General features: G+C 40.6%; 2 gene segments (V, D, J or C); one reads left to right on the forward strand and one right to left on the reverse strand.

Moving 5' to 3' along the window:
• Positions 1 to 885: 885 nt before the first annotated feature.
• LOC308384469 (Ig kappa chain V region 3368-like) lies at positions 886 to 3,286 on the reverse strand. The segment is given in 3 exons: positions 3,235 to 3,286; positions 3,053 to 3,127; positions 886 to 1,193 (listed from the first exon to the last, which is right to left on the reverse strand).
• Positions 3,287 to 8,812: 5,526 nt separating this feature from the next.
• LOC308384470 (Ig kappa-b4 chain C region-like) lies at positions 8,813 to 9,255 on the forward strand. The segment is given in 2 exons: positions 8,813 to 8,816; positions 8,921 to 9,255.
• Positions 9,256 to 14,144: the final 4,889 nt, after the last annotated feature.

Genomic DNA, 14,144 nt, shown 5'->3' on the forward strand with positions numbered 1-14,144 from the left:
GGGAAACACAAAACAAAAGAAAAAGCAATAAATCTAACAATGCTGTGATTGCAGAAATTGTGAAACTGTGACTGGTACTCATGGCCATTAATCAGTGGGCCTTGATTAGTGGTTGTTGATCAATGGTCATGCAAATTTGCATAATTATGATGAAGGTGACCTCCCAGCCCATTGTTCCTTCATTGGGCTGGTTTCATTCATTATGCAAATGTACTGTTTATAAGATTGGGGAAACCTGCAGTCAGCTGAGACTGAAGAAGCCACCTGGATGAGTGACGAAACGTTTCTCCCACTGAAAACGCTGCGTCCAGATGAACAGAATCAACTTTTGGAGAAAAAGGCAATAAATGAATAAATAAAATCACATCCATCAGCTGCTCCCTACTGGAACTACTTTCAAAGATTGTTGTAGATGCATTATTTTTCATTTGTGATTTTCTTTAATGAATACTTCATATTTCAAGAGTTAAAACCCTGAAAACAATTTAATGTTTGATCTGTTTGAAAAGGGCTCAAGGTTTTTAAGCGATTTTCTTAAAAAAAAGAAGAAGAAGCAGAAAAAGAAGCAGGCTGAATTAGTCATTAGTCTTTTCAGTTTGAGAACCTTGTTTCTAGCTTTCATAATACAAAGATAAAATATTTAAATGATTGCTTTTACTCATTGCTTGTATCGATATTCTCTGATTTGAAGATAATTAATTTTAGCAATAAATATGTATTTGGCCATAAAGAACTGATGATGTTAACAGTTATAAAATGGTATTAGAACAACATATTTATTATTTTATAAAAATAAATAATGTGTGTTTCTGAGCAGCTGTCAGTTCAGATGATCTTTTTTCTCAGTTCCTCTCCAGCTGTGTGAGGTTTTTGTACAGCGTTGTATCACTGTGTGAACGGGAAGCTGTAACACTGCTGACAGTAATAAACTCCTGCATCTTCAGCCTGAACTCTGCTGATAGTCAGAGTGTAGTCAGTCCCAGATCCACTTCCACTGAAACGATCAGAAACTCCAGACTGACGGCTGGTAGCAGAATAAATTAAGAGTTTGGGAGATTCTCCGTCCTTTTGAAGGTACCAGTGGAGGCATGAGCCAACACTTGAACTGGCTTTACATCTGACAGAGACAGCCTGTCCTGCAACAACAGACTGAGCTGTAGGAGTCTGAGTCAGGATGATTTCTGCTGATGAACCTGAAAACATGAAAAGAGGAGAAAAGTTATTGAGACAAATCGAACTCAGAGAAAGATGATCAACATCCAAACATTCGAGGATCATTTCTCTAACATGGAGAACAGATGGAAGAAGGTCAGTGCTGCTGGTTTCAGAGTTTCTCCATCAGAGCAGAACATCATTGTGGTGAACCTGGCTGCATGCTGAAGCAACGTTTTCACAGAGAGTCTCACCCTGAACAAGGAGCCCCAGGGTGGCCAGCAGTAGAGTCAGTGACATCATCATTGTGCTGCTGGTGTGTGAGTGGCTCTGAAAGGACTGGACAGCCACTGATCAACACTGGCCTCTTAACAGCTGTGAGCAGAGAGGCAGGACACATATGCAAACACACAGAGTCAGTCAGCTGCAGCTGTCCTGAGCTTATGAAGCTTCCCTCAGTGAGACTGAATAATAATGAACAAATGTACAAATAAAGCAAGTTTTTCCAAAACTGTAGTGATTTATTTGTTTGACCTTCATTAGAAATGTAACCTACTCTGGTTAGTTTACACAACATCTGTCTGAACAACACATTAGTCCGATTGAACATGGCTATTTTCATGCCAGACTACACCAACCATGAGGGGCAGAGTTTCACTGTGTGTGTATATTGCAAATGTACTTCTTGCATGTATCTGGTGCATTTATATTGGGTCCACACACTTCACAGCGCTTCTTTTTTTCCGGCCGCAATCTATGTGAAAAGATAAGGATTATTTTTCTAGAGTCAAGCCTGCTGAAGACAGTTTAAACTCAAAGGTGGAATTGTGTGAATTTATAAGCTCATCAATAGAAATTTGGAAGCCTAAAGAAAACATGACATGAGACTCATTCTGACGTCAACAGAGTGACAGGAATCCTTGTTGACGGGTGCTGCTTGGCTTGAAATGCTACTGATTTAGCATCAGTGTGTGAGCTAATGATAGTGAAGCTGTTTATGAAATGTGTGCCTGAGCTCTTCTGTGGCTGATCTAAATGAACAGAAGGTCCTCTTTGCAGAAGGCAGATGAGTTCACACTAATGCACTAAGTGACTTTATTCATCCTGAACTCTGCTCTGATTGGCTGAAAGCTGCTAACATGCAGACTAAAGGCCTCACTTTCAAATGTTTGTTGTCTGAACATGAAGACGAGAAAAAACGGAAAAACTCTGGTCTCATAAGAGCTGAATGTAAAACTGGATATATTTGACTTTAAACTGATTCGATATAATCTTCACAAATCGTTGAGCTTCAGGGTGACTGAGTGTTGAGATTTGTTTCTTTTATTTAAAGACAGCGTGTCTGTGATCCATTATGAAGCTGAGGTCAAAGTTCATGATCAAGCATCTTCTAACTACTCAAAGAGTAGCAGCAACAACCGTGACAGTTTGAGATTTCCTGAGTTTTGAGTGGGTAGAAAGAAGTTTCCACCATAATAATCATTTAATAGTGAACTTTAGATTTCTGAGTGATATGATGAAAAATTCAGTCCCTTCATGAAATTGTGGTTGTGCTCATTGAACTGTGTCAGTCTCTGCTGCAGCTGGAAGTTACTGCAGTTTCTGTTCAGTCTGACTGAGGGAGGTTTTTGTACGACTGTTTTTCACTGTGTGAAGAGCTCCCAAGAGTTGACATTAAATTCTCCTTTACAGTAATAAACTGCTGCATCTTCAGCCTGGACTCCACTGATGGTCAGAGTGAAGTCTTTGTTCGATCCACTGCCTGTAAAACGAGCTGGAATCCCTGATGCTCGAGTGCTAGCATAGTAAATGAGCAGTTTGGGAACTCCTCCATCTTTCTGTTGGTACCAGGCTAAATAGTGGTTGTTGCTATAAAAAAGAACATCCTGACTGGTCGTACACTTGATGCTCACAGATCCTCCCACAGCAGAGCTCACTGCTCCAGGCTGAGTCACTGGGACCTGAGGTTTAGACTCTGAGGACACAGAGACAAAAACATAAAGCAGCTTCATGGTTTTGTGGGCTTCATTTCAGAGGGACAGATGTTGATAGAGGAGAGGAGTTTGATTCTCTGGACTTTACCTGTGAAGCAGCAGCAGAGGAGAGTCCAGATGAGGACGCAGATCAAAGTCATGTTTTTGATGAGGAGGATTTCTGTGGCTTCTGTTGTGATGAAGGACAGCTGTCAGTCATCCAGTGTTCAACTCTCAGGACTATAAACTCTCCCAGAGCACTGGAGCATGGTGCTGCTGATGCAAAGTGCCTCTCTATGGAAATGAACTGACTCCAGCAGGACTTGTTTAAAAAAAGTTTTTCACAGCATATTTAGCATGTGACACACATGAACCCTGTAGAATTTATAGAGAGTGAACAAATGGTCTTTGAGCGCAAAATCTCCAACGGGAGATTGATGGACATTTAGATCGACTGTAAAATTGACATGCAGTTGTTCGCACTAAAGGAAACCACCATCATTTCATGTGGCTACCATATCGGCGCCAGCTGTGGTCTCAAGGCTGGAGCTGACCACCAAAAAACTCTGTTTCTGATGACAGACTCTGTAGACTCTTCGTTCCCATCCTGTGTCCCCCATCCTGGATTCCAAACACCTTTGAACGCTTATCTCCAAGGCTGAGGTCGAACGGCGGGTCTAGTCCCAGCCCATGCTGCAGGACCGGATGTGCTGTCTACACCGACTTACTCTCACCCCTTACTCATGCCTGTTTCTTGTCATGTGCTTCTATGGTGTATTAAGATTCATGTGCTTTTGTGCTGAGGTGGTTTTTTTCTGTCCTCAAACTGTTCACCCATCAGGAGCTCAGTCTGGGTGGAGCTTTTTTCTCCTTCTCTCGCCTCATGTTGTGTATCCAGTCTTTAAGTCTGATGTCGTTAGCCATGTCTGGGCCCAATCTCCGCTGCAGGTCCTTAAGTCAAATGATCACTGCAGTATTACTGAGAGTTAAAAAACTTTATAAATTCTTTCATCTTTAATAAAATGATCAGTGTGGCTGCTCTACCAGGTATAACAATTAAGTTTAACATCCGGGCATCCATGAAAACAGAATTTATATTTAGACTTCCATCTAAATATATTACACCATGTTCTGACTGAGAGATTTATGAAACAAATTATAATGTACAGCTCTGCTATCACTTCCAACATAAACGAAGACAGGAAAGTAAACAGCAGTGACGTTTGTAGGGTTACTGAAGTTGGACTACCTGGTATATAATGATGTGCTACGTGATCGCTAGCACGACAAAGCTATGTTAGCATAACATAAACAGTAAAGCTGGAGGACGAACGCTAACGGAGGACTTTTTCCACTCGATAAAAGTTAATGTGAGGGTTCCCAATGGTTAGGGGCAAATGCAATCGCATGGCAGGATGCTGTAAACGGACTAAACGTCAGTCGAGTGTTGCCAACTTAGCAACTTTGTAGCTATTTTTAGCAAGTTTTCAGACCCCCTTAGCGACTTTTTTTCTAAAAAGCCACTAGCAACAAGTCTGGCGACTTTTTCTGGTGTTAGGGAAAAATATAACTCGACCCCTACAGTGAGGGGATGTGAACGCTGTATGAATTTGAACAGATGTGTTAGAGCTCACCTTTATCCTCCTGTATCATCACCATCATTGACACTGAATGAGGCGACATAATCATAATTATAAGACTTTAGAACAAACAGGAGAATCAGTGCCAAAGAGCACCGAAGGTTTTATAATCAATGTTGACTCAACAATGTAAACAAACACTTGTTCAGTTTTTGCTCCTTTGTTGTAAGTTACTTACCTCACTTTGTCACTGCAGAATGATGTCATGGAAATTTCATTAACAGTCCACAGACACGATGAGATGTAGCCCACACCTTTTAATTCCAAGCAGGTGAGAGAGAGGACATTCAGTGGGGCACTGAAACACAGTCTCTAAGGCTACGTCCACACTAATGCACTTTCATTGGAAAACACATCGTTTTCTCTCTGTTTTGGCGTCCCGTCTACACTGAGACAGCGTTTTCGCTCAAGGAAAATGCTGCGCTCTCGTAAACGCATACATTTGAAAATGGTGCTTTCGCGTCGCAGTGTGGACAGCGAAAACAGAGAATTTCTAAAACGATGACGCATGTTAGTCATGTGATGCAGTCATTTGACCAATTAAACTAAGATAGCGGAGGGCATTATACAGCAGTTGTTTTGTTTGCTCTATTAAGACTCATATCAGTCTGTACATGCTCCAGATAGCTTTTCTTCAAATTCTTTAACTCTTACTCGCTTTTGCAACTTTGTACTTTTGTGTTACTCGCAGCAACAACTCCACCTCATTGTTAGTCCATTTAAAATACTCGGTGCTTTTCCTCAACATTTTGCCGCGACGTTTAAAGAGCTGGAAAGTAAATACGCGGCAGACAGAAATGAAGCAGGTCGAATCTTCTTGCATTTCACACATGCGCAGTACTGGAATTTAAACATTTTCGGCCGTTTCAATGTGGACCCGCAACTCTGTGAAAACAACTGAAAACCCTAGTGTGGACGTGGAGTGTTTTCAGATGAAAACGCCGTTTTCAAATCTATCTGGGCTAGTGTGGACGTAGCCTGAAGATGAATGGCACAGCCCTCTTTAAATACAGTCAAACAGTTGTTGTTCTCACCCTTGTCCCATCCGAGAGAGAGAGAGAGTTTACAACCTTGTCTCCTCTTCCAGTGTCACATAGAGACTGCTCCTTGCCTCTTCTCCCCATCCTCAAAGACCTGATTAACAAAAGACTTCACCACCTGTTGAATTCTCCCCCTCTGGGTGTCACCAACTTTCTCACGATGCCTGACTTTGTGCAATGGAGTTAAAGCTGAATGCTTCCCCACATAAGAGATAAGATAAGATAAAACTTTATTAATCCCTCGGGTGGGTTCCTCTGGGAAATTCGGTTTCCAAAAGCACAGCACCGACAGAAGTTACAGTTACAGAATATTATATATACACACACACACACATATATAAATACAGAGACATATATAAATAAAATATACGAAGGGGATAAATAGAATAAATAGGAATAAAAATAAAAATACAAGTGAATTGCACATTTCAAGTATTGAGGTCTATTGCACCATTGACTATTAACGAAGGTATTGCACAGTGAGGTGAAGAGGCACTACGGCTTAGTTGTTCCCCCCTCCTTTGTCCTCCTGTTTCTCCTCCCTCTCCCCTCCAGAGAGGAGTTAAACAGTCTGATGGCGTGTGGGACAAAGGAGTTTTTAAGTCTGTTGGTTCTTGTCTTGGGAGAAGCAACCTGTCACTGAACAGACTCTTCTGGTTGTTAATGGCCGTGTGCAGAGGATGCCCAGCATTGTTCATAATGTCCATCAGTTTTTTTAGTGTCCTTTTCTCTGCCACTGTCACCAGAGTGTCCAGCTTCATGCCGACCACAGAGCCAGCCTTCCTGATCAGTTTCTCCAGCCTGGATGAGTCCTTCTTTGCTGTGCTGCTCCCCCAGCACACCACAGCATAGAAAAGTACTCCAGCAACCACCGACTGGTAAAACATCCTCAGGAGCTTCCTGCAGATGTTAAAAGACCTCAGCCTCCTGAGGAAGTACAGTCGGCTTTGGGCTTTTTTATACAGGTGCTCTGTGTTGCATGACCAGTCCAGTTTATTGTCCACCCACAGCCCGAGGTACTTGTACTTGTTGACCACCTCCACCTCCTCCCCCTCTATCTGAACCGGCAGTGGACCTTCTCTGGACCTCCCGAAGTCCACAACCAGTTCCTTAGTCTTTGAGGTGTTGAGTTGCAGGTGGTTTGTGTGACTCCATGAGACAAAGTTCCTCACCAGACTTCTGTACTCCTCTTCCTTGTGAACCTTGAAGTGACCCAAAAGTGATATTACTAAAACGTGACAAATTCATAAAATAAAAGAAATTTCCAGCACATTCCCACTCTTTGGATTACTCTGCTAATCACATCAATAACACACTTTTCTTTTCTGACATTCTGTATATCACATCAACACCATTGTACACTCAAAGAGGTTTCACTATGTGCATCCTCACTTCACTATTCTCCTCTCCAACCTTTTGTTCATCTCCAATCATCCTCATAGCCTAAACTTCCATATGCAAAAGATAACAATAATGATAAAAGGAAAAAACTTCCCACAAATGTCAAACTACACATGGAAACATGATGTTCATTCATGAGAAACTGTGGTTAAGATAACTGGCGTACTAGAAAAGCAGTGGAAGTTCTGACTGCTGGTATACCACAACTTTATGCTTTCAACAGCTATCGTTAAGCGACCTAGCTTGTATGAAGCTTATCTGATATTTATATAGTGATCCTCCAGCTTCCAACTGTATTACCCTTCCATGTGACCAATGACCATTCACACAGCAGTCGCTTTCTAAAACGTCATATGTATCGGATTCAGTACCACAGACAAAAGTGAACTAGGTCGGATTTGGAAAATATTGGATTTGTGCTTTCTGTCATACCATGATCGGATATGAGTCACTTAGGGTCAGAAAAGTTGGATTTGATGCACTTTCGCCTGCAGTGTGAACGTAGCCTTAGTCTTGCTGTTCAGTGCTGGCTCAGTACCGTTGTATGTTTGTGTCCTTTGTCAATATATATGCATCTTTGTATGGAGTGGATCAGCCAGTTTATCAGAGCATCAAACACAAATATATCTGATTTTTCTATATTTATGAATATAGTCTCTAAAAATGTAGGAAATCAACAAAGTCTTCATTTACACTGATGCATATTAATTAACATTTACATTTCTGTAAATTGGATCCACTGTGTTATTCTCAGATTTTGATATCAGAAAAAGTCCCAAGAAATCAAAGTCAAAAGTTTTACATTCCAAATAAATTATTCATTATTTAAATGTGATGCACTGTAATATTTTCAGTTTTCACATGAGCTGACAAAATGATACAAACAGTGAATGATTTTGTTGAGTTTGTTTGTTTCAGAGTCAGAGAGCCGTGTCTCTCTACAGTCAGAGGTTTTTGTACGGCGCCTCAATGAGTTTGTATCACTGTGGTACACGTTCGGTGGAGGAACCAGACTGGATGTTGGAAGTAAGTTAATTAAACTGTGTTTATTATGAAATATTTTATCATTTTATTTAATAACTACTTGTTAGGCTGCTTAGATGAGACAAAAGTATTTTTTTTTATTAAAATAATTTAGTGTTTGATGTTTGTCCTTTTTACTGGACTAATTCAGATGAGCTCTGCGAGTTTCTCTTGTTTAATCTACATTTCTGTCACAGTAAAATGTAGACAAGAGTAAACTTCATCATCTTATGATTAGTTTGTAAATTTCCACCACATCAGCTGCTGTTTGGATGAGTTAAAGTTTGCTTTCTGATGTTTTTATCGTGTCAGATGTTTCAGATTTAGTTTGAAATCATGTGAGCTGTTCAATAACATTTCAAATCTATATGAATGAGTAGCTGCTCTGTGCTTGTGTCCACTAATGTCTTCAGTCGTCCATGATTTAGACTTCTAATCATTTTAAAGCCAAACTTCTGCTGTAAATGTTTCCACATCTGCTTCTTTTATTTCCAGTGTAGTTTGAACATATTTCAGCTCAAACTGTGTGATGATTCTCTCTGTGCTGATATGCATGAGAGGTTTCTTAAAGGGAAGTGAAACAATGTGTGAGTGAATGACTGGTGGAGCAGAAAAAACACCTGACAGAAACTTCTTAACGGAGAAAATCAAATTGTGGTTTGTGTCCTCTAAGCTGATTGGTGTTTCCTAGGTGATGCCCGCCCCGCCCTGACAGTGCTGCCCCCCTCCAACAAGGAGCTGGAGCAGGGGAAGGCCACGCTCATGTGTGTGGCCAACAAGGGCTTCCCCTCAGACTGGAGTCTGTCCTGGAAGACGAGCGACAGCAGTGGCAGCAGCAGCATCAGAGGGGAGGAGAGCAGGACTCCTGGAGTGCTGCAGAATGACGGCCTCTACAGCTGGAGCAGCACCCTGACGCTCACTGCAGACCAGTGGGGGAAGGTGGGCTCTGTGACCTGTGAGGCCACCCAGGGCTCCCAGTCTCCGGTCTCAGAGATACTGAGGAGAGACCAGTGTTCCCAGTCCTGATGTCAATCACTGAGTCTTTGATGTTGATTTTCTTCTGTCTCTTTGTTTCTTTGTGTTTGCAGATTTAAAAAATAAACTCATCAAACAGTCATATTTCCATCTCATAATGACAACAATCAGAGCAACAATCTCCTCTAGTTTCATCCTTTTGTGTCTGTTGTAAAGCTGATATTTCAAACTCTTAAAAGAATAAAAATGTAACGAGAAAACATGTTCTTTGACTCTGTGAGTTTAATAAATGCACATTAAAAAATTAAGATTTTGTAATATTTGTAAAACAGACCAAAATAAAAATGTAAACAGACACATCAAGTGTAATGTGCAGTGAAAATGGTTAAATATATTTTTTAATCCACATATTAAATATTTCTCTATAAGATGTTGAGGTCATGTCAACCATAGATTATCTGTGTGCTCTTCATAATTTCTAGTCTCAAAGCTGTTTTATGATCTACATTTTAATCTGACCTAAAACCTAATAAGTAAAATTAAAGAGCAGGGTGTCATCTGTATGATTAAACAGAGATCATTTAAATCAAGTTCAAGTGAAGATTTACTGAAGTTTGATTAATGAACTATTTGACAGTGAAACTCTGATGAAGCACCAAAGCAGAGAAGAGTCTAGAAGCTGGTGGTGGCAGAGGTGAAGCAGGTGGAGACTTAGCTGAGGATCTCTAATTGTCAGGATGAGATCAGGAGTCTGAGAGTTAAAGCACACAAAACAGAGGCTGAGTAACTCACAGAAGGCGGCGAGACAATAACTGGACTCAAATAATGACGACAGAATTGAGCTCGACAGTGGACATGATGTTAAGAACAGACTAACAGAACAAACACAGGAATGCAGGCAGATGAGAGACTACAGGTCTGCTTTAATCAACTTATATAGAAGTTAATCTCTTCTAGTGTTCACAGCAAAATGAGAGAAACTCACTTCACTAAACCTCTTAACACAAGAAAAAGACCACGGTCTGTCAGGAGGACACTTGCTGGTTTTACATCTGACAGAGACAGTCTGTCCTGGAACAAAAGACTGAGTCGGCACTTTTTCTCCCAGTTAATAATAAAGAATATCAGAGTTATTGAAGTTACAGGTTTCATGTTTCATGCTTCATGCACGACATTCACAGTGTTGGTTTTTGCCCAGTTTAGGTATTTGTGTCTTAGTCCTGTTTTTCCTTTGCTTTGTATTTTTCATGCAGTCTCAATGAACGCCTCGCTTTCTGGTAAATTCCATCCTGTTTCCACGTGTCTGATTTTGGGTCCTCTCACTCTCCGCTCCACACAATCTGCTGCTGCAGATCGTGACATTATTTGAATTATTCATTCTTTTTGTTAAAGTCTTTATTAGTTTCACTATTTGACTTGTCCAGGGTGTACCCTGCCTCTGACCTTAAGACAGCTGGAATAGGATGGGATGCATGTATAGTTTCATTATTATCATTATTGTCAGATCATCAGCATGTGATAATGTGGATATAATACCAAAATAGTAAAATGCCTTCTTATTTTGCATTTATTTATTACAGTTTTTTCATTTTTGATTTCAGACAACCAAACTGTACGATTAAGAAGAAAGCTGTGTTTCTTTACACTCAGAGGTTTTAGCTCAATCATGATGAGACAAACTCTTTTCTTTCAGGATCCAGACTGGATGTCTGGAAATAAATCAATTTTAAATGAGTATTTTAAACAATACTTTGTCCTTCTGTTTTTGTTTTAGCATGCTAAGTATGTAAAAAAAGTCCTGTTTAGAAGCGGACATGTCACAGTGCTGGATCTGTGACCCAGTGTTTTGTCTGTGTTGTTAATTTATATTCTTTGATTACTTTTATTCATGGTTTTGGTTATCTTTTTTTCTTAAGTTCTTAGTGATCCTAGTTCTCCCTCCCTCAGTGTCCATCTCAAGCCTGTGTATAAGCTCTTGTCTCCATGTTTATTGTTCCCTCTGTTGCACAGGCAGTCATGTCTCCATGTCTCAGTGTCTAGTGTCTGTCTCTGTTTTTGTTCCCCCAGTCACAGTGTCTTTTCTGCATCTACATATTCGTCATGCTTCCTGTTTTCTTCTGATAGTCCTTGTCCTGTGTTCAGTTTTCAGTTTTGCTTCCCCTTGGTCTCCTTATGTGTGATTATTTCCATCTGTGCTCTCCTCCTGTGTGTCATTCCCTTGTGTGTTTCCTCTGCCTGTTGTCGTGTTGTCCCATGTGCTGTAAGTTTCTCCATGTTTCTGTCCATCATTCCTAGTTCCATGCTCCTTATTTCCTAGTGTTTCTGTCTCTAGTCCCGCAGAGTCTAGTTCTTATTTTCCATGTTCAAGTTTTGGTTTGTTTTTCGTAAATGTTTATTTTGTGCATTATTTCCCAACAAATAAAGCTTTAAATTTGTTTCCGTGTAAGAATCCTGAATCCAGGAACCTTCATGCTGCCTGCCATACAGCAAACATGACAGGACATTGAATAACAAACATTAGTATACACAGAGCCAGCCAGATGTAGAAGTGTGATGTGTCTCATGTGATGGTGTTTTAACCTGAGTGAGCACTTCATTTAATTATTCACGATATCCATATCCATTTCATCTTTCCAGGATATCAGTGTATTTAAACTTTTAGCGTCCGAGAGCCTGAAAGCTATAAATATTTTACTTTTTACCACTTTGCTTCAGTTTAGTTAATTTTATATCTAAATGTTTACAAATTGCATTTAATTCCTGTTTGAATCATGATATTAAAATGGGAAACAGAGACATTGTCCTGGTAATTTGATGTTTTTGTGTTTCTTTTTAAATTCTTAAATGGTTTTGTCCTGCCTTACCTCTGAGCTACTTTACTCAAATACTCCTGTACAGAAACATGTTATTAATATATGTTGTTTAATCCTGTCATGTCTGGCAGTTTATGCAATCTGAATTATGATCTGAATGCACTGTGGTGCCAAAAACATGTTGCAAGATCAGCTCTATAAGTTCTCTATGGTTCCTCTTGTTTCCTCTGCCTGTTGTCGTGTTGTCCAACAATGTGTCACCAACTGCTGCACCTGTAAGAAAAAACAAAGGGAACAAAAACATACAGCACCTGGAACACAAAGATATGAAAATGCACAGATACATAAATTAACAATCTTTTTGTGGTGTGTGTCATTGTCACAAAAGGTAGACAATAATGAGGGCAGGGAGGTGCAATAATGCCCTCCTGGGTGTCAGAGGCAGTGTCACGGTCTGGCTGGCAGACCGTGGGGATGAGGAAAGTAGGACCCAAAACGCAGGACTCTGCGATGCCACAGTGCACTTTATTTACAGTGAATAGACAGGTAAGTCCAACAATTAACTCAGAGATGTAATTTGCCAATGGTGCTCATCCCTTGCTCCCAGTGCGTCCCGTGCTGTAGCTCCCTTAGTTTGTGTGCTCCCCAACTCGCTTCTTCGCCCGACTTTCCTGGAGGAAGAAGGAAAAACCACAATAAGCCACACACGCTAGCCGACTATACCGGTCAAGAGTAATAATCCCACGTCGACTGTCGCCGCGAGTCCAGGTTAAATACCTCTTCCTAGCTGGGAGGGATGATCACCACCAGCTGGTCAGGTAATCAGCTGCAACAGCAAAGAGCGACTCCCGATGACGACAGTCGCCCGGACACGCCTCTTCCACGACGCACGCTTCCGTCAACAGCCCCGAGGACGGGGGGAGAGAGAGAGAGAAGCAGACACATACATACAAACGTGGACAGAACAGTAGACGACAGACCCCAAATAATAGTCGTAATAATAATAATAATAACAACAATAATAATAAACACTGCTCACGGACCCCTGAGTAACCTCCAGAGCCGGGTCCGTGACAGTCAGACAGCGATAGATCCAGGAGATCCAGGAGATCCAGGAGCCCACAGCAGGAGAACGAGGAAGGCCCCAGATGGGGCACCCAGAGGGTGAGAGTCTCAGAGAACCAGAGGCAACAGGCATCAGTCGGATGTCCTAGCACGAGCCGAGAACAGTGCCCAAGGACCACCTGGCACGACTTTGAAAAGTGGAATGAGAGGCAGAGTCTTCAGCTCAGAGAAGATCAGCTTCCAAGTTGAAGTCATGAATCACAATCACACACAAATCTGTGTTTATTGATACCAAATACAGTTACAATGCATTCATTGTATACTCTGATTACATTGTATAAAGAGTGAAATGCATGTTTATTACTGCTTCTATTAATAGTGTTGTTATGAGTGGTTATGATGCTGTTTAAGGTAAATCTGGAGGAAATCCATCAGTCTCTGCAGCAGTCAGCTCAGCTCTTATTCAGTCTGAGGTAAAATAATATTAAAATGTGTAAACACATCTGTGCTGAGATAACTCTGAACTCTAAACTTATTTGTTCTCTATCATGTAGGAACGTCTGTGAGCAGTAAAGTGCTTTTTCTGTAGCTCCTTATTTATTCATGTTGCTTTAAAATTTAAGACTTAAGATTCAAACTAAAAAAATCATTTAAAGATTTCAAAGTTATGCTCTGATAAAGCAATTAACAAAGTGGAGTCTAAGCAATGATGGGAAAGAGGAAACGAATGCTGGATTCAAAAGTTTACTATTTAAATTTCTACAGCAGCTAATTAATAAATACTTAATTTATCTACTGATGTTTTCTGTGTGTTCAAAGTATTTGGTGGTCTTTTAATTTACAGCAATACACTCAATGTTAATGCTGTGTGTGTGTGTGTGTGTGTGTGTGTGTGTGTGTGTGTGTGTGTGTGTGTGTGTGTGTGTGTGTGTGTACTTGTTTTCGTGACATCTTAGGACAATTTTATGATAACACACTCACAAAATGAGGACGCTCAGAAAAATGAGGACATTTTTGAGGTCCTCATTTTTCTGAGCCTTCTAAAGTGTTCTAGAGGCTCCC

Source organism: Rhamphochromis sp. 'chilingali', assembly GCF_963969265.1.
Source record: "Rhamphochromis sp. 'chilingali' genome assembly, chromosome: 17".
NCBI classification, from domain to species: domain Eukaryota; kingdom Metazoa; phylum Chordata; class Actinopteri; order Cichliformes; family Cichlidae; genus Rhamphochromis; species Rhamphochromis sp. 'chilingali'.